This window comes from Podarcis tiliguerta, assembly GCF_965153285.1.
Source record: "Podarcis tiliguerta genome assembly, chromosome: 3".
In the NCBI taxonomy this organism is placed as follows: Eukaryota; Metazoa; Chordata; class Lepidosauria; order Squamata; family Lacertidae; genus Podarcis; species Podarcis tiliguerta.
Window position 1 is genome coordinate 68,817,489 of NC_139536.1, and position 25,996 is coordinate 68,843,484.

Below are 25,996 nucleotides of genomic sequence, written 5' to 3' on the forward strand. Positions count from 1 at the left end.
AAATTTATGCATTCATTCAGTGGCTGAAAAGGAACCAACAGGGGTGTAGCACAGGCAGCACCAGATTTTGGTGGCCCCCAATGGAAACTTTGAGCCTCTTTCTAGCATTTGGCCCAGCCCAAACTTACCTACCAAACCTGCCCACTAGGTCAGTAGAAAACACCTACATTTCTATGGCTTGGCAAACTGTGAAAAGCATCAAGTCATTCTGATCAAACTAGCACCACCAGATCCCTCTTCACGTTTCCTTGGATTGATTCATACAGGGATGCTGGCGCGAATGGTCACTGCGGGCGGATGAGATGACACGCTGGTTTTTCCAACTCTCTGACTCACTCACTCTCACATCCTTGCAATGCAAAGCCCAGGCATTTAAAAAAAAAAAGGAAGAATCTCTCCCTCTGTTCCAGTTTCCTTTCCGTTTCATTGGGCGGCTGGAAGCACCCTTCCCCAACAAAGCGCTCTGTCAGCTGGGCGCACCCACCCCATCCATCCCACAGAGCAACCCGAGATGAGATGTGCAGAAGCGAATCCCACTGCGCCCGCCTTCCCGAGTGGCGCGCGTGCCAATAAGAACTGGAGTCCCCTCTCCCCGCCTAACCCACCCCAAAAGCGCTTCGCCATAGGCCGGCTAGGGATGTCAGTCTTCCCTCCTCCTCCGCGCGTGCGTCCTCCCCATCCTCTCCCCGCTTAGTGAACTGACGCAGGGGTGAGGAGGCGAGGGACGGCAAGGCAAGGCAGTGGAGGAGTCCAGGCTCCATCCGCGCGAGCTGGCCAGGAGGAGCGCCAAAGCAGCGATGCTGCGGTTGCGCCATCTGTCAGGAGCCTGGGTGGCGGTGGTGGGAGGAGGAGGGGAGGAGACAGACTGAAGCGGCTTTGGCTTGAGTCTTGGGCACAAAAAGAGAGAGAGAGAGAGGAGGCAACGGAGCCGCGCAGCGCGAGCCCATCTTCCTCAGGACAAGCAGCCCGCGCGCCAGACAAAGCTGCCGCCCTCTCCTCGGCCATTTGGCGCCCCCCGGCCGCTGAGGCAGGGACGTCCACTCCACCCCACACCCTCCTCCCGTCGTTCCTCACGTTAAGAATAGCAAGGGGGAGCGAGCGACTGATATCGCCCGGAGCTTTTTTTCTCTGGAAAGGGGACGCCTGCCGCCGCCGCCGCCGGCCTCCGGACCCTGCAGAGAGCGCGAGGGGGAGGGGGCGTTGGGGTGAAGGCGGCGCTGCAGACCCAAGTCCGGCTGCGCTTCAGGTAAGCACGAGAACGCGCCGCCCGGACTTCCCGCAGCCCCTGCCTTATAGAAGGGAGGGAGGGAGGGCAACGAGGCATGCGCCGGCTTTTGTACCACCGGGCTGGGTTCCCCGCTTTGTGCTGGCGTGTGTGTGTGTGTATGTGTGTGTGCGCGCGCGCGCGCTCTTCTCCTGAAGTGGCTCTGGGAGCAATTGTCTTGCTGCATGTCGTTTCTCGCGCGGAGCTCCCACCTCTAGAGCCGTGTGTGTGAACGCCAGACCAAAGGGGATGGGACTTAGAAAGGGAGTGATGATGGGACCAGAGGCATGGGTCCGTTTATAATTCGAGAGGCGTGGTGGTGGCTGGGCCTAAAGAAGATTTGGAAACCAGAACAGAACGCTTTCATTCACCGTGCAATAACGGCATCGTCGAACATGGCAGAGAGGTGTGGATGGGGAGCCAGAATACTGTAATGTAATTTCTAAAGCATGGCATTCAACGTATTTACTAGCTCTCTAAAGCCCTGCTATTTCCATATGCCATTTGTGTCCAGCTCTTGTTGGATAAGGGTGCCCTGTGCTGGCCTCTAGGAGGAAGAGTCTGCAGTTAAGAAGTTTTTCATTTGAGATTTGTAGGATCTTGTGTGTGTGTGTGTGCGCGTGTGTGGCTGCCTGTCCCACGCCTTTGCAGAAATGCTTCCTAGCTATCAAAAGCAGAGATTTATGTGAGCTGCTGTCTGCTCTGTAGGATTGGCCCTTCTTGTGACCCTGCTGCTGACGGGTTGGTGACTGGCGTGGCCATATGACAGGATTTTCAAAACAGGGGCACTTTGGAGATGATGCCTCTGATCTACAGAGTAGAGCTTGGGCTTTCTCAAATGAGGACTGCTGCTTGCTAGGTTCTACGGTGCTGAGATGATGTGGAATACAAAAACCTCCTTTTTAAAAAGAAGGGGATTCCACTTCAGTATAAGGGACATTTGTCAACCCCTGATGGGGATGCATTGTGATTGCAAGAGGATCAATTAGATAATGTTTTGTGGCACGTTGAATGAGGGAGAGGGTGAGAATAACTACAATGATGTAATCCTTTAATAATTGATAGTTGTCCTATACAGTACAGTAGAGTTTTCCACATGACAAGCTGCTTCCCCCTTCCTTCTTGGCAAAAATGCTGAAATTTGTCCAGATCCCCACCTTCTGAACTCACACAGACTGATGATTTTACTAGTTTAGAGAGGGGAGGGGGGGAAACAGCCAAGATTCATCCCAAGGCTTTATGTGCTGCAACTTAACTGCAAAAAGGGGGAGTGGGGAAAATAATAAATAAAGTGACTCCTCCCCCTCTTGCAAATAGATCTTGAAGTGTGTGTGTGTGTGTGTGTGTGTGACAAAGAAGGCTTTCAGCGAAGAAAAGAGATTCACACAATGCTCAAGGGTAGTGAGGTTTGAAAGAGACCCCCTTTCCCCCTCCCCTCTTCCTTTGGTTGTTGTTGTTGTTGTTTGCTTATTCCCTGGGGCTTCTTCTTTCTCTTTCTCCAGAAGATACCACTGAACTGTTCTCAGTATCTTTCCAGGCACATTTAGTCTAGTGAAGGATTCCTAACACCACACATGGATTGCCAGCATTTTGCTGTGCCTGCAGAATCACAATTTATATGTTAAAGCCAGCTCTCTCTCTCCCCCTCTTTTTTAACCTGTGAAATATTAAAAAAAAATAGAGTGATCTTTGCTGCTTCCATCAGGAAAGATGGTGAATGAAGGGAAATTAGTAGAACACCAGGGGCACAATTCTGTGCATGTCTGGTAAGTCACATCAATATCAATAGGACTTACTCCCAGGTAACCGTGTATGGGATTGTAGCCTAAAAGACATAGTGTTTGTAAAATGCTTTCTCTCTCCCCCCCCCCCCCCGACCCCTGCTCCATTACTGTGGTACATTCATTTCTTATGCTCAGAAGTGGGGACAGGGTGTGTTAGAAAGGCATGCATAGAAATTGAAAATTCTTCCAGGATACTTACCTGCTCACGTGTGTTCTCAGCCCCACATTCTTCTTTGTATTACCTGAAAAAATGTGTAACAATTTGTAGTTCTTTTAAACAAACTCTTCTCATGAGAACTCTGTCAGCATTTAAACAATTGTTGAGCACTTTTGGTTATGTCTGCAGACGATACAATTTGTTGTGGTTTAGTCTGAAAGGTAAATTTGAAGGGTCCTGTTTTTGCAGTTAATTTAGTTCATCTTTCAGTGACAGAAAAAGGAGAATAGTTATTCAGATGCCCACCATTTTATTATAATTTACAGTTCTTGGACAAAATGTAAATTGAGTGCTCTAAAATAACCACTGATTGTAGGGAGCAAAGTGAAGCACGTGTTGGTTCTTAAATTATGTCTGCACTTTCTTACAGTGAAATCAAAGACAGTAAGATCCAAATTAGACATGATGGCAGCAACTCCCTGCCCATTTTAGATGTTTGGATCTGCAAACATCTCATGTAATGGGCTTCAGAATACCTATCTTGGATGAATTGTGCTTATTCTTTTTATAATTAAATTGGTATAATAAACTCTTGGTTCTAATATTTGAGGTTGTAAAATATAATTTAATAATTTACAAGCTTTAGGGGCACAGAGCAAGTGAAATGGTAACTTTATTTGAATTACATCATGTTTAAAATGTGGGATGCAGTATTTTGGGTTGTACATACTGTATAGGATGTTTCTCAGGCTTCATGTTCAAGAAGCAAGAAGGAAAGAACAGAAAACTGTAGCTGTTCCAGGCACTTTGTCAAATATACTATCTTCAGACTTTTCAGTACCATGCCAGAGGAAATGCTAGCATTATCTGCCTTTGCAACAGTGCCACAGTATTTTATGTGAGACAATTGGGGCAGAGAGCTGTATGTCTGCTGACCTTGCTATTTCAAAGAAATGCCTGGCACTTACAAGGTGGTGGTGCTCATGTTGGTGCTACTTCATAAGGGTTGCAAGGAGCTGCATATACCGTAACGCTCATATCCGAAAAACGCTTACTGAAAATTTGCCTTAGCATTGCTGTTGTGCCACGCAATACTTTCTTTTTCTAGAATAGCAGTGCTAATTATTGCGATCGTTTTGAGCTCCTATCCACTCTGAACTTGACAGCACAGTTCATGCAGGTCCTATACTATCTGGTAAAAGTTAATGGGATCACTTTCAGTTGTTGTATCCTGACAATGTGGACTGGGTGTTGCAGGGGTAGGCCATCATGACTTTTAAGATCTAACAGTGATGGACTGACTGGCTTGATCCAGAGAGTGGTTAATGCCTCATTGTGGGAAAGTACATGGCTGCTGCCTTGAAAGGGACTGCGGTGTGGTCCTCTTGAAGAGGTTGTCCCTGGATCCCATGGTATTAGATAACTACCATTCAGTTGCAAATATTTCTTTCCTGGGCAGGGGGATTGAGAGAGTGGTGGCTGGCCTGCTGCAGACATGCATGGATAATATGTAGGCCATTTCAGTTTGTAGTCACCATTGAAACAGCTTTGGTCATCTTGATTCTTTATCAGGGGACAAACAGTGTTTGGTATTGCTGACCATGATATCCTTGAGCAGTTGTGGAGGTTGGGACTCAGTTACAGTGATTCTGCGTCTGACTGTGGGGTCATACTAGAGAGTAGCATTGAGGAGCTTCCACTCAGCCCCATGACACAAGGAACTTACTTGTCCTCCATGCTATTGAAATTCCTAGGAGGTTCATTTGGGGATCTGGAGCATGGTCTCACTGATTTACTGATGGCACTATATTACAAATGAATTAGGAGAGGTGGACCAATGTCTGGAAGCAGTGATGGCCTGGATGAGTGCCAGTAAACTGAGAATGAATCTTGACAAGATGGAGGAGCTATGGACAGGTGTTTCTTGGGTCCAAGAATTGGGGGAATTGCCTGTTTTGGAGTGGGTTGTACTTCCCCTGAAAAAACAGGTACATAGTTTGTGGGTACTCATTCATTCCAAGCTGTTGCTAGAAGCCTGAGTGATATCCAACTATGACTGGTTCACTAGTTATGGCCATTCCAGGACTAGGATAGCCCAGCTTCAGCAGTATTAACCTCACAGTTTGACCCTGTGACCTTATGTGGCAGTATCCTTGAAGACAGTCCTGTAGCTGCAGCTGGTATAGAATCATAGAATCACAGAGTTTAGAATTATAGAATCATAGAATTGTGGAGTTTAGTCAAGTAGCAGGATGGGCTCAGATGTCACTAATCCTTATAGAATTGCGCTCTGTGTCTGTGAGCTACCAGGTGTATTTCAATGTGCTAGCACTGATACATGAATGGCTTGGGGCCTGAGCACTTAAAGGAGTGCTTCTTCTAATGCCTACCAGCTCATGCTTTGAGATCAATGGGGGAAGCACAGCTTATGGTCCAGCCAATGAATATGGGTTGTGGTGTTGTAACATGCAGATGAGTCTTCTCAGTGGTAGTGTGCCAACTGTGGAGTTCTCTTCTTGAAAAAGTGGGTCTGTCTCCTATGCTGACAAGCTTTAGATATCAACTGGTCATGCATTTGTTTGCCTGGGCTTTGAGGACAGAAATGTGTTATGTAGTCCATGGGATGGATTCAACTAACTAGTCATGCCAGCAGAAGCCCACACAAGGACTTCCATTAGTGCAACAGGGGTTCCCCTGCTCCTCCTTCCAGGTGCCTCTCTTGCCACCCCAAGTTGGCTGTGAAGGGAATTGAGAGACCCCTAGAACAACACTGAGGTCAGGGGAGAAAGTAGAATGTTCCATCAGGGAAGCAGAAATACTTGCACTGGTGGAGTGGCCTGCTTAGCAGTACATTAAATTCCTCCCCAACAGTTTTACTATTGATGTTTGCTGCACTGTATCTTTGATTTTAGCTACACAGTTTTAGATGTTTTAATTATTGCTTTGTGTTGGTTATATTTTATTATGCTGCGAACCGCCCTGAACTCCTATGGGAGTAAGGGTGGTATAAAAATACATTGAATAATAATAATAGGAACAGCAGGCTTCCAGCATAGCAATCTACTGTTATGGGTCTGAAAACCCTGAACACAATTCTGTGCTCTGTTGTCTTTGCACAGCGGGACATAGGATTTGAGTTTTTAATCATGTCAGAATAAATGTTCTTGACTGTAGTTCATATGTATGCTTTTGGAAAGAATTGAGCTGCTGGAAACAGGCATTAATTACGCCTGGAACTGTGTCGTTATAATAATGCGCATCCTTTTCCCATAAGCGACATGGCCTATAGTGGATAATTGTTGCTTTACTGAGCAAATTCCATTTTTGCCTCTGTGAAGAATATATACTTCATCAAACAATATACTTGTTAGGACCTTCAGATGTGCTATTTAAAATTACCGTATTTTTCGCCCTATAGGACACACTTTTTACCCTACAAAAAAGAAGGGGAAATGTGTGTGCGTCCTATGGGGCGAATGCAGGCTTTCGCTGAAGCCTGGAGAGCGAGAGGGGTCGGTGCGCTCCGACCCCTCTCGCTTCCCAGGCTTCAGGAAGCGATCCCCCCAGCCCCGCAAACTCCGAGAGCAATGGCGAAGCTGCGCGCAACTTCGCCATCGCTCTCGGACCCATTCTGGGGGCTGGGGTCAGGGGAAGCCCGGGCTTCCCCTGCCCCCAGCCCCGCAAGCTCTGAGAGCGATGGCGAAGCTGCGCGCAACTTCGCCATCGCTCTCGGACCCGTTCTGGGGTTGGGGGAAGCTCGGGCTTCCCCTGCCCCCAGTCCCGAGGCTAAAAATGAAGCCAGGACAGCGAGCAGGATCCATCCCACTCACTGTCATGGCTTCTTTGCTCTTTGGGGCTCGGGGGGGGGAATAAATCCCCCCCCCTTTATTTCCCTCCCAAAAAAATAAGTGCGTCCTATGGGCCGGTGTGCCCTATAGGGCGAAAAATACGGTAATGCTTGAGCTCACATTGGCATTAGAAAAAACCCAAGTAGTAACAATTTTCTGCTACCCATCTGCAGCAAAATGTTTATTTCTTACCTTCAGTACTGGGCACACAACTCATAACACTTGTAGTAATCTTTGTTACCACTTGATAGAGATGGCATGTTTGCATTCTTTGGAAGCAGTTGTCAGATGGACAAACAGTGGGGCTTTTGAAGTAGGGATTATCTGGTGATTTTTTTTCAGAGGGTGCAAATGCAAGGCATAGCATGTGACAATTTTTCCTTGTGGAGTTTTCCAACCAAGAAAATCACTTCTAAAACAGATGCTTCCTATGTATAAAACAGTGAATTTGCAGTTGTGGAATGTGTTAATACGCAACAGTTATCCTGCTTAAGGAGCCTGAGTAATGTTATCTATCTATCTATCTATCTATATATATGGAGCAGTATGTGAAGATACCATTGAGGCCAACAGCCCTATGGGCTTCATTAGGCATGATATGATTTGCAGTAAATTTATGGTCTAATAAAAATGTGATTGGACAAGTTAAAACTGTCTAGCCTCTGCAGAAGTATGATTCACATTACAATATTTTTAGTCATTGCAGTTAGACTAAAACTGCAGGGATCCTATTTCCCCCCAATTTATTATGCATTTTATTTATACATTCTGTTATTTGTTTATTTATTTATTTATTTATTTAGTCACTTTGTTTTTTCCAGGCCAGCCCAAAGCAGCTTATAACCAAACAAATAGACAGATACCCCCCTCCCTGAGATAAATTAAAACCAAGAGGAATAAGAAATACATTAAAAATATCCTGCCCACTTCCATAAGGCCACAGATAGTTAAAGGACAGAGGCCCAGTTACATAGGGGGAAAATTGCATGGCGCATAAAGATACACAATGATGGCACCATCATTGTATGGGGAGAGCATTCCACAAACAGGGAGCCACCACAGAAAATGCCTGTTCTCATGTTGCCACCTCTCATGGAGAGGGCACATGAAGAAGGGCCTCAGATGATGAGTACGGGGTCCAGATCAGTTCATTTTTGCAATCTAGGAAACTGTAGGAAGTCTCAGTGAAGGATGTTCAACAAAAATTTGTAGCCTTAATTTGCACTGTTGGTCTTTTTCAGACCAAAGTAGTAAGGTTTGCTTCCCTGTTTAGGGACATTTTAAATATTTGATGTTTTATCGTGTTTTTAATATTCTGTTGGGAGCCACCCAGAGTGGCTGGGGAAACCCAGCCAGATGGACAGAGTATAAATATTATTATTATTATTATTATTATTATACATAATGGATGCTGAGTGACTGTTAAATCTCCTTTTAAAATATTGTTTTATAGTTATATTTTAGTAGTTCTGCTGGTAGGGCAAGCACAACAAGAAAGAAGAGCTGAAAATAATGCAAGCAAAATTAATAAGGCATAATTCTGTGTGTGTGTGTGTGTGTGTATCCCCATGCAAATAACTGAATGCTGATGAATGTTGCAGTGAAACTCACATTTGGAAAATCCATGCATTATTTCATGATTTGGGAAGAACTGCTCCAGCATTATTAACTTTCAGTTTGATAGGAATTCAAATTGTGTGCTTCTATGTGCTTAGGGTGCAAATTGTGTTTGCCTTTTTATCAGTGAAACTGAACCCTTCTGCTGAGATAGTTTGTCCAGCCAACTCAATATTGTCCACGCTGATTGGCAGCAGCTCTGTTAACGCAGACTTCCACACTCTAGTACCTTCTAAATATTTTGAACTAGTATGTAGTCCCAGCAGTCCCAGCCAGCATAGCTAGTTGTCTAATGGGAGTTGTAGTCCAAAACATCTGGAGGGCATTAAGTTGGTCAATGCTGCTCTAATGTATGACAAGGTGTTTTCAGCGCTGCTACTTGGAGGTCACCTTTTTGGTGTCGACATTCTGTTTTTTAAAAACACATAAAATGTATTGAATCCTAGAGAAAGAATAGCATTAAGCATACTCAGCATGCCTGCTTGTAATCAGATTTTTCCTATACGGTGACATGACTTGGTGACTTCACATATCAGCAATGCAGAATGATGCTGTATTACAACATGAGCATTTGCTCTTTGGAAATTCATTCCACATAAAGCAAAATAATTGCATCATATATGATAGTCTGTCTGTGACTGAGCAGCTGAAACTCTTGATTCCCCACCCCGTTAGAGTAGTTTAAGTAATTTTTTCTAAATCCCTTCATAGTGGTGTGGTGTACAAAGAGAGAAGGGAACACTAGCATTACTATGGAGCCTCTGTGTTTAATGAATGCATCTCAGGAGTCAGCTGTTCTTCTTTTAGGGCTTGCACACGTATTACATTTTGGAAGTTCTTGCTCAGTGGAAAGGACTTGCATTCTTATAGACCAGGCTACAAACTCTAGTTAAGAGACACAGGGAAAATAAGAGGAAAACCAGGCATGACCACAGGAAAAGAAGTTTGTGGTTGTGTTTTCAGAAAATGCAGAGAATTTTATCCTTTAGATTTAGAGGAGGGTTTTTGGTTGTTTTTGTCTTTAACTGGCATCTGAAATTGGAAAGCTAAATAAACTTTCCTGCCTTACACTTAAAAAAAAAACTGCTGATGATCAGAGTTGCAGACTAAGGCTGCAATCCTGTGCACACTTATCTGGGAGCACGTTTTATGGGACAAATACAGCTTTCTTCTGAGTACAAGTGCATATGATTACACTCTACAGTTGCCTTGTTTAGGCCTGACAATTTCACTCAGATTCAAGACTACTTCCTACCTGGGTATGGAATCCTTGGTTTAATAAACAGACATCTTGTTGATTTAGTTAAGAATGATGCATGTGTGTGTTAAATCCCCGCTTTTGCTCATTAAATATGTACAGACAGCATCAAGAAAGAATTGAGCCACTTTTAGATATAGTTCATTGGAAAAAGTGGCAATTTTAGTGTGTATGAGCTGTTCCCAACTAATAGGAAGTTTATTCATTTTGTACTTGAGAAACATATACATTTATAAAATGTAAAGTGAGAAATTGCCTTCAGCTGGCATCTTATTTCAGAGATGCTACAGGATACCAGCAGATTGCAGAGCCTTTCCTAGAACTTTAGTGACTTCAACTTTGCTCCTGAACCTAAGATGCAGCACATTTCTCCAGTCTTCAGCTTTTTGCTTGTAGTCACTTCCTGAACAAATAATCTAGAGTTCAGAGAAAGGAAATGAGGATAGTGGAGGCTGATGGGGCAACATGCCTCAAGGACTGAGCAAAAAAATAAAATAAAAATTACCTATTTTCTTTCTGGAGCATCTAGAATTTTCCTTCTCGTGGGCTGGGATATAAAGCATTCCATGAGGCATGAGACACCATTGCGAGAAGAGTTGTTTGATGACAACTACCCATCATGCATGGAAATGCTTTGTTCATGTGCTTCAATGGATCACAAATATGGTGTACTGGATAATGTGAACACAGTAAAGCTTGTAGTTTATAGTGAATGGGATTTATTCGTGTTCATGAATTTATCTTAAAAAATGTCCTCTCACGTTTACTCTCTGCCTTTAGTATCCTGTGGTTTGAATTCTGAAAGTTAATCAATAGGTAGGTGCCTAAACCTGGACTTGGGAGACTGGTCTCTTCCAGCTCTGTGATTCTGTGGTAATCATTGTGAACCCATGAGTGGGTGGTTAGTTTGTAAGAAATGGATGGAATGGGCTTCAGAATTCTGGTAAATGTCAGGCTCAAAGGATTTCTTTTATGTTTTGTGAACAGTCACTGGAATGTGTTGTCTTTTTTCTAGGTTAACTGTTCTGAAATGCTTGGAAGCACTACCAATACCACTTTGTCCTTTCAGCTCAGGGTGACTTAATAGCAATTTCCTTGCCAATATTCTGGGCAATGAAGGGGGCCAGAAGCAAACCAAGGGACACCTGATACCTTTTCACTCTTCCCAGCAAGCACTTTCATCTCTCCCCCAAATGATTTTTCCCCCTTTCCTTTTTGTGTCCAGGTAATTACTTTAGAGAGAACCTTCAGTCTATTAATATGGCTTCAAGATGGAAACCATCGTTCTGTTTAGCAGCCATTATTCTGATAGATGATTTCACACACATACCCTTCAGAACAAGCAACACAAAACTCTACTTTCAGGGGAAATCTTAACTTTGCCTTGAGGCATTTAGTCAATCTTACACCCCAAATATATACAATCACTCATTTCTTCGTGAGCTTGTATATCTTCTACACATGAAATATGTTTAGTTGTGGCTTCAGAGGATTTGATAGTAATGCTTCTGCTGTTGCAAATTGAGCTTATGTATTTTCCCTCTAGCCTTAATTTTGAATAACTGTACTTATTCATTTATTTAAGATATTTTTATGTTCTTTTCGATCTGTAAACCAATTCCAAAACAGGTAAAGGTTGAAGGGTTTGAAAAAATAAAAACAAAAAACACCTCCAGCAAATAACTAAAAACAAGAAAATCAGCAAATTAAAAAAAAATAGCCCTATAAATTTAAAATCAGGGAATAAAATCAATTCATATACAAACTTGGGTTCTGTCCATAAAGCCAGTTAAAATGCCTGGTGAATAAAATAACTTGACCTGCTGTCTGAAACTTGGGAGTGAAGGTGGCATGTGAGTCTCTAGGGTATTCATAAGGGGGCCATCACCACCTGCCTCATTTCCGAATGTAAGGGAACACAAAGAAGGGTCTCTTATGACATCAAAACACAGAGCACATAGTTAAATGGTACAATTTGGTCCCACAACATGTAGCAATGGCTATCAACTTCAATAGTTTTAAAGGGAGATTCTGTTAATTTGTTGGGGCAGGGTGGGATAAACTGTCAATGACTATCATATTTAGTGATTATGTACTACCTCCAGTGGCAGAAGAAATATGTTTCTGAATATCGGTTGCTGAGGAACATGAGTGGGGAGAGTGCTGTAGCACTCAGGTCTAGTTTGTGGGCTTCGTATAGGCATCTAATTGGCCATTGTGAGATTAGATGGACATGTGTTCTAATCCAGTAGGGTTCTTCTTCTTATGCTCTTACGTCTCATTTCTTGTGGTGTTCATGCAGGTATCTGGGTCCCATTCCGTATATGGTTAAGGCTTTTGAAACTCATGATGCCCAGAATTATGGCTGCAAACAAATAAGTCAATAGAGCTGTTTCTGGTGGCTGTTTCTGTCATCTAGTCATTACATTCTGCACCAGCTGAAGTTTCCAAGGCAGCATCACAAAATTAAACTATGGGATTTGCTCTCATAAGATGTGGAAATGGCTGACATTTTAGGTGGCTTTAAATGGGCATTAGATAAATTAATAGAGGATATAGCTATCAATGGCTACTAGTCATGGTGGCTAAATGCATTCCATAGGATCAACAGCAGGAAGCCTCTTGTGCTGCAGAACAAGAACAGGAGAGGACTATTGTCTTGATGTCCTGCTTGTGTGCTTCCCAGAGGGGTCTGGTTGGCCGCAGTGGGAAGCAGAATGCTGGACTAGATAAGGTTCTGCTTTTCTAATGCTCATCTAAAGTTTAATGTAACCTTGTTTCTAGTATAAACAGCCTGCTGTTTTACAAATGTGTATTTTCAGAAGGCAAACGCTTGTTATATGTGCTGAGAATAACTTTGTACACTGGACCATTAAAAAAAACAAATCCAGAAGATGGCAACAATATTACTGAACATTTTGTTTACTATACTGCAATCCACCAAAAGTGTTGCTCATTAACATATATTCTCCTATTCTATGTACCCTACTTTGAATTTAGTACCTGAGTACTGTGGTACCTCGGGTTACATATGCTTCAGGTTACATACGCTTCAGGTTACCGACTCCATTAACCCAGAAATATTACCTCGGGTTAAGAACTTTGCTTCAGGATGAGAACAGAAATTGTGCGGCAGCAGGAGGCCCCATTAGCTAAAGTGGTGCTTCAGGTTAAGAACAGTTTCAGGTTAAGAACAGACCTCCGGAACGAATTAAGTACTTAACCCGAGGTACCACTGTGTATATTTTTTTACAGATTATGATCAGACATTCCCCCTTGCTTTTGCTTTCAGTGGAGGAGTCTCACTTGCCCATGTGAGGCTACATCTCAGGTTCACAGCTATTGTTCTTTAAAAAATACTTGCAAGCAAAGAAGTAAAATATTTTTGTTTAAATAATAGCTTTCAATTTGGAGATGAGGGGTTTATTAAATGAAAAGAGGACTCTGGGGTGGAAATGAATGGAACTGTTTTGCTGTGTAGTGAAGTGACAGCCCCTAAGGTGCACTAAATTTTATCTATACAGCTCACTGCATTTTGATAGTTGCAATTATAAGCAGAGGCGGAAGATAAAGAGGGTTACCTTTTTTACAGTGACAGATGAAGATTATAAATCAAAACATATTGGTCTGAATGAATGATAAGTCAGTAGATTTTAGTTCAGAGGTAAGGAACTTGTAACCCCCAGAACTTGTAGTTCTGGATCATCAGCTTCTCTCCTCCTGTTTTGCCTGGTGCTTTCCTTCATCTCCTTTGTTGTATACTGGAGAAGGGTAGGAGGAATCTTCACTATTTTTATCTATTATATACAGTACTGTATTTTGGAAGGTTGTTTGTATGTTTGTTCTCTATGGGTTCAGCCACATCTCAAGATATAAATCACCAAACTTGGCATGATGGTTCCTGAGGTGGGGCAGCGGACTTTGTCACTATTTGGATGCCAGGTGCCATTTTAAATCAAGATGGCAGACCAAAGTACCAGTCTCGTGTGACTTCATCCATTTTTGGCATAGGTTCAGCTGCCTCTTCACTGAACTTGGCTTGAGGGTTCCTGAGATGAGGGTGGCAGTCTTTGCAGACATTTGGATGCTGGTCACCATTTTGAATCAAGATAGTGAACCAAAACATAACTTTACCTGATTTTTGGTATGATGTATCCAAATTCACAAATTATCCATTTAAAAATCACAATATTTATTGCTTTCTAAAAAATCCCAGGCATCACCAAGCACTCCTCACTAGTTGTCTATATATGGCTGGGGCAGCGTGTGTATTTGTGTGCAGAAAAGTAAAATCTGTTTCTTATATGGACTGTTGACAGGTTTTAATGAGATTAAGATTCGACTTACTGTTTGAGAACAGCAGTGAATAAATACTACTAACAAAGTCTCAGTTATTAAAAGCTCTTGCATGTCTGCGTGTTAGCCATGTGGCTGTTACAAATTAGTGAACATACATTTTTAAAAAGTTTTTCATTCCTAATTGCATTAAAAAAAAACATTTCAGAGTTTTGTTTATTCACACTGCTGTTGAACCTATAAATCCAGCTGTGTCACTGTGTCCACTCTGTGCTGGGCCTCAACTAATATTATTGAGGATGCAAATTATATGGAGTTGTTCTATGGACAGCAGCCAAAATAGAAACTGTTCTGAAATTCCTATAGTTGCTTCCCATAGGAGAGACCAAGGAGCCAACATATGGCAGCAACTTGTACATGCCACTGTTGTGACCTGTATAATTTTGAACTAGTGACCCTGAAGGATCTTGATGTTATGTATCTTGGATTCCTCTGATCTCCTGTTCATTTGCATGTTACACACTACTGTCTGCATTGCAGACCTTAAGAAAATGTCAGATTGTAAAATCCCATGAGTAACTTTAAGGGTTTGACCTAAATCCTTGCAGCAAGTAGAAACTTAATTAAGCTAGACAGCTGCACTCTTGGCCCCAGTGATTTTGCCAAATATTGCAAATTCTGCAAATATTGTCTCATCTTGCCTTTAGATGTGCCATTTATGTAGCTGCTACATAAGAACATTTAAAATGTTCTTGTAACATACTTGCTTCCAGTGATTTCCAAAAGTCTTTTTGGGTCTAATGCATTGTAATACAATTCATTTTATGACTACATGCCCATTTTTTGGTGTGAAAATGTAATGATTTATATATATGTATAATTGGCTGGCATCCTGTGGCGCCAGAGAAAAAGACTTGCCAATCTCAAGAGTGTCATCTGATTCCTAGTTTTGCAAGCTGCTGTGATCTCTTCACAATATTAAAAATTAAAGCAAGGCAACGTTACGATGTTTACAAAAGGATTGGTATTTTGGTTGTGGATTCCAAGGGTTCTGCTTATAAGGAAAGAGACCTAGATGCAAAAAAGAAACCTTTTAGAAAGAAGTCATAGGAGGAGGAAGAAGTTTCTTGTCTGATTTGCAATTCAGTGAATAGATTGAGTATTCATTAGTTTCTGGCATTGTTCACCTACGCTGAAGTTACTGGCAAGCTAAAATCTGGAGTGGAATCTCTTTTACTAACATATGAGCATGAATGTCAAGTGAGCAAAATAAATTGTATAGGTTAAGAGAATATAGGAGGCAACATGCTTTGCCGTCATACTTTAAAACATCACATGCTGAGTAGTAAAAACAGCAGATAATAAGAGGATTTGTTGCTGAGTTTGTTTTTTTCAGTGGCTGCTGTGACATTTAAATATGGAGCAGAATATGTAGCAATGGATTTCTAGCTCATCCTATATGATGGCATATAAACACTTTGATATATTTAAAAACTGGTTCATATGAGAATGAAAACAAAATCTTCTTGTCCTCAAAGAAAACAGCAGAATCTTCTTGACTTGGCTTTGACACAAAGTGACGTTTGCATGAGAGCCCCAGCTGCTGCCTGAGATGAGCTACTGCTGTATTATTTCATTCAATATGCAGGTATGTATTTCATGTTCTTAATGAAATTGTGAAACCTTGTAAAAAGACACTGTTAGGCCTTGACTCCTTAAAAGCACTATCTAAGTTGTTTACTAGAACCAGCTGAGAAATTCTTCAGATGGATCTGGTTGGGGTATTTGGGAACCTGGGTATCCGAGAATACAAGTTAACCAACCACTGAATGTTGAAAAGTTTTGCATTTTTTATTTTTAAGTTATTTTATTTCTCTTTCTTGTTAGCCTTCCCCAGATTTAACAAGAAACATGGCAAGAAAGTGCCGAAACATGCCGTCTTCTTTAACAATTTTTTTCTTTTACATAGGTTATTATGTGCCACCAAAAAACTTCTTTTCTCCTCTATTCTGTTATTGGTAGGGTCAGGAAATAGTATTTCATTAGCCTTGACATTTGTAACTCTGTATGTTTTTTGAGTTTCATAAATGTTAAGGGCATTGGGTTCCTTTGCAGGTTCAGAACTTGAGCGGCACTGGTAGGTGTGAATATCATTTCAGAGTCAGACACTTGTGAACACTAATTCTGAAATCTTGATTTGTAGTGTTCCTGCTTTCAGAGATGAAAGGTTGGGGAAAGATCTCTCCTCTTTCTCATGAATTTATTGCCTAGAGGATAAAAGGAACCTGGGGAGGTCAGTGCTGTGTCCAAATTGCTCTCCAGACATGGTAAGAGCATAAGAAGAGCCCATCTGGCTCAGCATCCTGTTTTCACAGTAGCCACTGTGAGTTTTCTCTCCATATTGATGTTTAGTCCAATTTAGCACTAAAGAACAGGTTTTCCCTGGGAAAGAAGCAGGGCAAGGGGGAAAACCACGCAGACTCTTGCTCTGGGAAACCCCAAGAGCAGATTTAGGGGCACTTGCGGGGAGAAGGATGTTCCATCATGCAAGGCAAAATCCTTGTACTGACAGAATGTTTGCCATAGAGCTACATTGATGCAGTGCAGGGTATCCAAACATAAATTCAAGAATGCAGAATTGTGGGGTGGGGTGGGGTCATCAGGATATGGCTAAGCACCTTAATGCTGCCCCCTTTCTGTGTGTGCCTTAATGCAGATTAAATAAATAAATATCACATGCAGGAGTGTGGGTTTTTTTTTATTAAATGGGCAAGTCTTTTTCAGCTGTTTCATTGGGACTGCATGATCCCCAACTGCAACAGTTAATACTGAGGACAAAATTCCCACTGGCTTGCGCTGATTTAAAAAATAAAAAAGGATATGGGAACACTGTTATTTTGTTGCTAGTTTGAACAAAAATTCCCAGGGAAAAAGATAAAAATATGTGGGGTGCTTCCCATGGGGTTTATAGTTGTCTTGTGCTATTAAACAAGTAAGATCTCATGCTATATATTTTGCATGTGGTGAAGTCATTAGGTTTCTTATTTGAAGTGCTTAAAAATAATAAAAAGAGACCTTTGTTATACATATACTTTGTTATGTATGGTGTGCCTGTTTCAATGCACTTAAAATAAAAAGATCTATTTAACTTGCAACATTGTAAATCCATCGGGGTGATTAGAAATGTTTTTAAAATACAACTAAAATTAAGAGCAAAACCAGCAGCCCTATATCTTGCTGAGCCATCTGTTTGCTGTTTTCTCCAACCACATTTTCCAATGTTCAACTGATTTCTATATTATACTTGTCAGTTTTGGTGTGGAAGGGAGCAAAATGGCGAAAAGCTTTAATGTATTTTCTGAGTGGGAAAGTGTGCCGTTTTGTGTGTGTGACGCTGCTGGAAGTCTTCTGTGGAATTTTGCTCTGCTGAATGTTTTATTGGCGTATCAGTATTAATTGACTTAATATTGTCAGATGTGTTCTCAAAATGCCTGTTCTGCCTTCTGCTCCTAAACTTAAACATCATTGGATTTTTTTTAAAAAAAACCCTATTGAGGTTCATGTGATATACAGTGAAAAGAAGAAAAGTGTGTCCATGAATATTTAACATTTTTATCATGTGAAAGAGAACTTCAAGAACCCCGCTTCATAGCTTGCATTTTGCCACAGAGGTTTTCATTCTTGGGGAACTACAACTTTGCTTATTCATAGTGGATCGGTCTCATCAATTCCTTATCTTAAAGACTATCAGACAGAATCCAAGTTCCAAAAGTAGAGGAGCAGCAGTAGGATAGGATTGATATCTTCTTGGCATAGGAGCCAACTCCTAGGGGCCGTGGGGGCTTTGGCCCCCAGAATAAAATATTTGAGGGGGTTTAGCCCCCTGCAAAGTTGATGGGCATTCCCATTCAAATAGTGTGCGTGCACCATGTCATGTGATTGATTATGCGGGGTGGGGCTTAACTAGGCAATGTACTGGAATTCTTTGATTTGGTACATAACATTGGCCTGGTTCTCGCAGCATGGTAAGCCAAAGTGTGGCTTAGCAAAGCTCCACAAATGTGTGGGGTCCTGGCAAAAAGCTTGCTGTCACTTTGCCAAGGTAACAGATCGTAGTTAGCAAGGAGAAAGCTTAACCACAAGTCCCAGTTTGGATGACACACGAAGCCAAACCTTGGCTTAGTTCAAAGTGGTACAACAGTAAAAAGGACTGGGGGGAAGCAAAGAGGTTGTGAGCTACACTCTGGGAGCCCATACATTCATGCCATCTCCCTGCACGCTGTCATGTGAACAGCCCATAATAGTTTGGTGATGGTTGTGTAATTTCACCTATGACCCAAAAACTATTACTTTTTAAAGCAGCCAACTGATGTTAGGGAAGATGCTATTTTCAGCCTGATCTGTAGTGATGGGGTAAACTATCCTGATCAAGTTCAAAAACCAAGATATGTTACTCTACTCAGAAAATTGCTCAATTTATTCTCACCCAGTTGTCAATCAAATCAGATTATATGATATTCCTAAATATGTCCTTGGGAGCACAATAATGTTTTGTTTCCTTCTTCAGCTACTTTTCATCACCTTAACTTTTTCTGCAGATCTTAGGACTGGCAGGTCTCTCCCTCCCTTCCACACCCCTCTGATACATGGCATGTTGTTATAGCCATGCTGAAAATGCATTTTCCCTCATGCAGCTGGCATCTGTCAGGGTGGAAGGGAGGACTTAAAATCTTTGGATTTTAATCCAAACCAGAGACATTGCAGGGCTATGATGCTTGCCCCATATTTGAGATGATTATTGCAAGCCAGCAAAATAATGTATCTGAGCAAGGAAATGTATAATTTGGCAACTTGACTACTCATTTGAATCTGTCTCTATGTTCAGTTTTGCTCCTAATCTCAAGCCCACTGATTAAATGGGGAGTAATACTAATTTTAATCTGTCATTGAAGCTTTAGTAAAGCTATCAATTAAATCGATTGAAAATTGTAGCCCTGGAGAAAATTAATTCAAAAGTTTATTATTACTAGTGGGCAAAAGGCCAAAGCAGAATATTAGCACAGACTTATAATCTTCACAATACAGTTGCCTAGTACATATTAATGCTGTAGTTATACAAAGAACACTTAATTATAAGAACAATCGTTTCTTTTTATAAAAACACATTTTAAAAGACTGTTCCATAGGTCAGAAAACAGCTTACTTAAGCCCATACATATTTATGGATAAAATTATCAGTAGGTTGAAATTCAAAGGTCCCATGTATGAGAAGTTTAATGCATAAGTTTATATGAGATATTATATTCAACATCAGACCTCTTCTTTCTTTTTCAGAGGAACCATAGGCTAAATCCTGCAAATTATAATGTTAGTCTGATTAGTTGACATGTGTTCATTTCTGTTTTTGGCACAAGTGGATGTCCCATGTGCTAACATGATCAGCGATAAAATGGGTCAGAAAGAGAAGATGAGTATATTTCTCTGTGCCAGGGCAGACTTCCTGCTCCTGAGTTGTGCAGGAAAATCTTCACTTCTTTAAAACAACAACAACAACAGACACAGACCAAAATGGTAGAAGACACAGACCAAAATGGCAGAAGAAGCAGGCACATGCACACTGCCCTTGGGCTGAAAATATACATGCATTCCTGAGATCCCAGTTCCCCCTCCTAATCTTTTCCAACCACGAGGCAACATGCTGCCATTTAAGTTACAAGAATGCCAGCAAAGGGGAAACTACTGTGAATTGTGCATAGGCACCTGCACATCTTCCAGTACTGATTTCTTTGCACACAAGACTTCCAACCTCAAGAGTGTCAAGCCTTTTTAAAAAATCATGGCCTCTTTCAGCCTTGGCCAACCTTGAGGCAACACCTCACTCTTGCACTCGCACACAGGCACACGGCCTGGATCAGGCCACTGAACTGGAGGTTTGCCACCTCTGCTTTTAAACTGTAAAGGAGGTATTATCCCAACGTAGCACAGCCCTCTGTGACTGGTGGCTTCAGTGGGTGAAAGGGAGAGAAAACAAGCTACTTATCTCCCTCCTTGCCCCTACCATGAGCCAGTGCCACTGCAGTGACTTCAGGAGATGAACCTGGTTTTTCTGCCTTCAGTCTTACAGCCAAAGACAAGCCAGGTGTAGTTTCTTGGAGGGTCTTGAGCCTGTTACTTCCCAGATGGGGCACATGGAGACCAGAAATAGCTACCCGCAGAGCTAGGTGTTTGGAGCCAAGCTCAGGGAGACCCACCCCAGTCCTTATACCTTGGCTAGGTGCTTCCCTGTTGAGCAGAGGGAATACAATGGTTATCCTATCTAGGTTGTATTAATCCATCTGAGAAGTTCCACATATGGAAACATGTTTCTTTGCATGGATTTCCCTTTGTTTAATTAGGCATGCATCATTGATCAGAGTGCTGCTCAGTTATTTGCACTACATTGTTTTCACTGGAGTGAGCATTTGGGCCTTATCCAAATGTGCATCCACATGCTCATTCCACTGAAAACAATCCACTGCAAATCGTCATCAGCCATTGCCAGTCCAAGTTAGTGTCTCTTAATTGTCTAAAACTGGAATTGGAAATAAGCTTCCAGCAGTGAAACACGTTTGTGATTTTTTTGTGTGTATCACAGAGAACAGCAATCCTGTCACATACTGGGATTGCATAAACATTCTTTTTTTACATAATCTGGACAGCCTTGGGACAACATAATCAAAATCTTGACAATTCTAGTCCTTTAATTTGTACTTTTGGCAGGACCATCACATATTCAGCGTCACCTACTTCAACTGCAGCTAAAATGTGGTATAAGGCAGCATGACAAACTCATTCTGTACTATCTTTAAAGTGGTTGCAGAGATGGGAATGCAGAATAAATCAAATCAGATCTCTTATCTGGCTCTGCATAAAGCATACTAATGCCTTTGCAGAGCTAACTGCTTTAAGCTTAGTGGTCTTCAAACATTTTTTCCAAGTTGTTGTTGAATTAAAACTGTGATGTAGCTACTGGAGAATTCTAATGAGTTATATATTGGTAAAGGAGAGTCAAGTTTGAGTGAATTTAAAGAGTGTAGTATAGGATAGTTAAGATATTTTCACTGGATTTGCAATGCAATCCTGTGCTTAGAAGTAAGCCTGAGTGAGCTATTTCTAGGGATTGATTCCCAGGTAAGTGTGAGTTAGATTGCAGCCTAAATGTCTGTAGGAGCTGCATTTGAAGAAGAGATTATTTAATTCTATGATTCTAATGGAAAATGTATGGAAAGAAGTAAGATTGTTGGTATCAGGGTCTCTGAAAGATCTTGCTCAAAAAGGCGGCCTAGGAATTCATGTTGCATCCATCTCTTTGTATGAGACAAAAATTGTGTTTGCATTACAGTTGCTACAATTTTATTTAGTTAGTTTTCCTTCCTGCCAAATGGTCAAGATTAATACCAGCATAGGTGAAATAAATTTATGGAAATCCATATATTGAAACTTTCAACAAGAACCCTAATAGTGAATGTCACAAAGGAACTGGCTTTCCTCCTCCCCATGTAAACTGACGGGAGTTCTCTTGATCCTCTACATCTGGTTGTTTGTTTGTTTGTTTGTTGTGCAAGCATGCCAAATCCATTTTAATTTAACAACCTGAATTTCAAGTATGTTTTTGAATACCACCTGCTAGTCTGAAAGAGCCTTTGGACTACAGACTATGCTGGTAGACTGTATGGGAGATACTCAACCTTTTAGCCAGTAAGGAATCTCCACCACTGGGCATTGAATGTCTTTGTTTGGGACCCATCTCCTGACCTGAATACTATTTCATATCTGCTTCATGCCAGCATCGTAGAAATGCTGCAGAGTAGACAGGACTGATGTAATTTCTAATGAAAGGACGCAGCTAGATGAGACGAAAATAGAGGAAAGAGGATAAGATTTGTTAAAGGCTACATGGGAATGCAATAGAATCTAGCTGACCCAGCAGTGTGTAGAAAATGTGAGGTCTAGGAAAATCTTGGCAAAAGTATATTTTGCTTTAAGGAGAAATCTGTAGGCAGAATAATGTGCTAATTTGGATGATGTAGAGGATAAGGCTGATGCAAGCGTGACAAGAGGCATTTAAGACAGGAGTATACAAGACAAAGACGGATTTCACATGCTTAAAAGGGCTTTTGAGGTTCTTTCCCACTGTTGTTGTGTATGTGTGAAAGACAAAAATGAAGCATTAATTGATGTACAGTGGTACCTCTGGTTACGGAGGTCCGTTCTTAACCTGAAACTGTTCTTAACCTGAAGCACCACTTTAGCTAATGGGGCCTCCCACTCCTGCCACGCCACCCCGGAGCACGATTTCTGTTCTCATCCTGAAGCAAAGTTCTTAACCCGAGGTATTATTTCTGGGTTAGCAGAGTCTGTATCCTGAAGCGTATGTAACCTGGTGTATGTAAACCGAGGTACCACTGTACTGTATAATGCTATTAAATTGATTGCTGGCCATATAAGATAGATTTACAACCACGTTTCATTCTGCATTTTTCATGTGTGTTGCTGTTGAGCAGTTTTTTTCGAAATCTGCAATAGTTTTAGCGATCCACCAACTATTTTCCATAGAGCTTGGCTTACTTGGGAATATGTTTTTTAGCATTTTAATCTCTCCTCACTATGTTGCTTTGGTTACTGTTAAGGGGTTCTGCTCCTTTACCCAATTCTACTTCCTTTTCTATGATTGTGTCATCATCTTCCAAACCTTTCTTTCTTCTTTGATCAAATCAATAAGGTCAGGAAAAAGCCTTGTCTATTTCATCGTTGTTTTCCAAAAGGGCATGTATAATTTAATGCTGTTGTTTAAAAACCAACAGCTGATAAGATAACTTTCGATTTCACCAGGGCTTTCCATGGTGTTGTCGGGTTCACAGGAAACTGGAAGGGAAGAGAGACTGAATAAATATTCGAATGAAGTGTGGGTAGGAAGGAGTAGTGCAGAAATGTGAGTTAAACACTTTCTTGACAGTCACCAACAATGACATGATGGGATTCTATTTGCATCAAGTTGCAGGAGAGTATGGACCAGTACACCGGATAGGCAAACAAGGAAAGTGTTACCTTCCACACACTATCAAGAGGGGAGGGTGGCAGTAACAATATCCAAAGCAGGATGTTGGTTAATCCACAGGAATAGTGGATGGGGTGAAGCAGGGAAAATTTCCTGAATAGCAATTTAACTGCTTGAAAATGCAGATGTGCACATAGAGCTATGCACTCCTGAGAGAAGGACAAAAGGAGAAGGACAAATCAGTGACGCTTAGTGAAGGGGGGGAAACAATCAGAGGTGGAGTGGTAAATACTAGTCAATTGATTTCAGTTTGTAAACTGATAGTGAGACTTAAAGGTTTTAAGGATTGGAACAATAGTAATGAGTGTAGTGGCAGAGAGAGAGAGCTTTAGGACATCCATTCTCAAGGTATTTGGCATGAGTAGAGGCTAGCAAAAGAGGTTATATAGTAACTAGACTAAGCAGCAGGATGTGGCAGTGGCTTGGATGTGCACAGAAGGAACAGAGAAGGAAAGTGCAGAGTTGAGTCATTGTTTAGCTCAGTATTCTTTTGCAGAGTGCATCAAGAGGTTGATGAAAGTATATTCAAACATGTTATCCTTGTTGCAAAAGACAACAATTGCTGCCCTTATTTTTTTTCCTTGAAAAAAAAAGCCTGCATTCATAGTGGAGTGTGTGTTTTTCAAATGTGTATACAATACACACACAGTAAATTTGCTCAGTATTTCTAAATCTGCTTGCAGCTTAAAGTGCAAACAATTCCCGATATTTTTAAGATAAGCATTTTCAGAACGTGGCTGGCATATTCATTGGTCTGCATTAAACGAGGCTTGTGGCTTCCAGCTCACAAAAACAAAAAACAAAACAAAAAAACGTGATGGCTGCAGCTCACATAAATAGGATCACTTGTCCCCCTCAGCTGAGATGCTAAAGGGTGAATAGTCATAAAAACTGAATAAGCTTTTCTTTTCCATTTCCTAATGAAGCCACATGGTTAAGCAGTGTGTGGGAAGCTTGCCTATACCACAACTGTTCAGTTCATAAACGAATTATTCAAAGCCAGTACTCTTTGGCAACTGTCAGGAGCAATAAAATATTAAGTACACAAAAATTATTTCTTTTAAAACGTTAAAACTATCTGGGTGCTAACGTGGTGGGTGCTTCATGCCTAAGGGCCCAGGGATTAATGAATTTGGGTGAGGACTGTAGCTTAGTGCCTCTGTCCCATTGCTGACCTCCTGCATACCTGGATGTCATTATAGGGGTCTACCATTGGGCAGCTACTGGTGTCTCAGTGTCCTCAGAAGGGCAACCTACTGCCACTGAACAGAGGAAACTGGTGGGCAGATGACCCATCTGATGGGATACTGCTGAGGCTTCTCAAAACTAGAACCAGCTATGCTGTCCACTATAACCCCCAAATGATCTCTGGAACCTACTTTGTTTATACTGCAGCCGCATTCTCCATGTTATTATAATTTTGAAAGTAACTACCATTAACCTTTCTGTGCTGTCTTACATAGTGCTGGGATCCCTTGGAATAGTGTCAGACTGGGACTATATCTCCCATAATCTCGTTTGCTTACAAGTAGAAAAGCTGTGGAAGATATCATGCAGATGACTTCTTGTTTTGTCCCAATAGTAATAATAATTTATTAGATTTCTATACCACCCTTTATCTGAGATCACAGTGGTTTACAATATAAAAACACAACAATGCATAACATAGTAACAAACAAAAACAATAACACCCCCCCCCCCGCCACTGTTTAAAAGGCCATCGATTGTTTAATTAGCCAAAGTCCTGGAAGATGATGAATGTTTCTGCCTGGCGCCTAAAGATATGTAATGTCAGCACCAGGCAAGCCTCGCTGGGGAGAGCATTTCACAAATGGTGAGCCACCACAGAAGAGACCCTCTGGACCTTATGTGGAGGAGACTCACAAAGAAGGGCCTCAGATGATGATCATAGGGTCCAGGTTGGTTCATATGGGGAGAGGCAGTTATTGAAGTATTGTGGTTTAAGGGTATGAGCTGTTTAAGGCTTTATAGGTCAAATAAAGCCCTTAACTACCGTTAATTTAATTTTAAAACAAACATTAATTTGTGTTAATTTGTGTTCATGGGGTTTGGTTTTTTTTTTTTTAGTGATAAATCTATTAATTTGTTTTGCAATGGCTGCTGAGAGGACATGTTTTCCTCTACAGCTAGAAAGAGTGTGGAACTTTGGGCTTTATTTTGAAACCTTTCCGATAGAAGAGATTATAGTCTTGTTTTTTCCTTAGCATTGCTGCCGCCTTGTTTGTTTAGGAAGGCCATAGCTCAGAGGTAGAACAGTTGCTTTACATGCAGGAAGGTCCCAAGCTCAATCCCTGGTCTCTCTAGGATGGGCTGGGAAAGACCCCCGCCTAAAAGCCTGAATAGCTGTTGCCAGTCAGTATAGACAGATGGACCAGTAGTGTGACTTAGTATATATTCCTACATCTGGTAAAATGAATCTTTAAACAGTTTAGCACCAGCCACTAATGTAAAGCTCCCATTTGGACATAAAAGTGTATGTCATTAACTTGCATTAACTGTCCTCTGCTAGGAAATGGCTTGTCCTAATTTCTGCTTACCTTCTGCATGTAACAGGCTTTCACTACCCAAATATTTTATGGTGTATTTAAATACAGTGGTATCTTGGTTTACAAACTTAATCCGTTGCAGAAGTCTGTTCTTAAACCAAAGCATTC

At 41.5% G+C, this 25,996-nt stretch overlaps 1 protein-coding gene across 20 annotated transcripts in view; it reads left to right on the top strand.

The window, feature by feature from the left end:
* The first annotated feature begins 677 nt into the window (after positions 1–677).
* Positions 678–25,996, top strand: part of FYN (FYN proto-oncogene, Src family tyrosine kinase) — a 106,659-nt gene continuing 81,340 nt past the window's right edge. For 9 of the 20 annotated variants that reach the window (XM_083433692.1, XM_083433697.1, XM_083433686.1 and 6 more), the window contains exon 1: positions 692–1,246. The gene's annotated coding sequence lies outside the window, so the exon portion shown is untranslated. Of the gene's footprint in view, positions 1,247–1,329; positions 1,671–15,762; positions 15,873–16,432; positions 16,552–25,996 lie in introns of those variants that run through there. The other 11 variants (XM_083433683.1, XM_083433694.1, XM_083433682.1 and 8 more) reach the window with 7 other exon arrangements.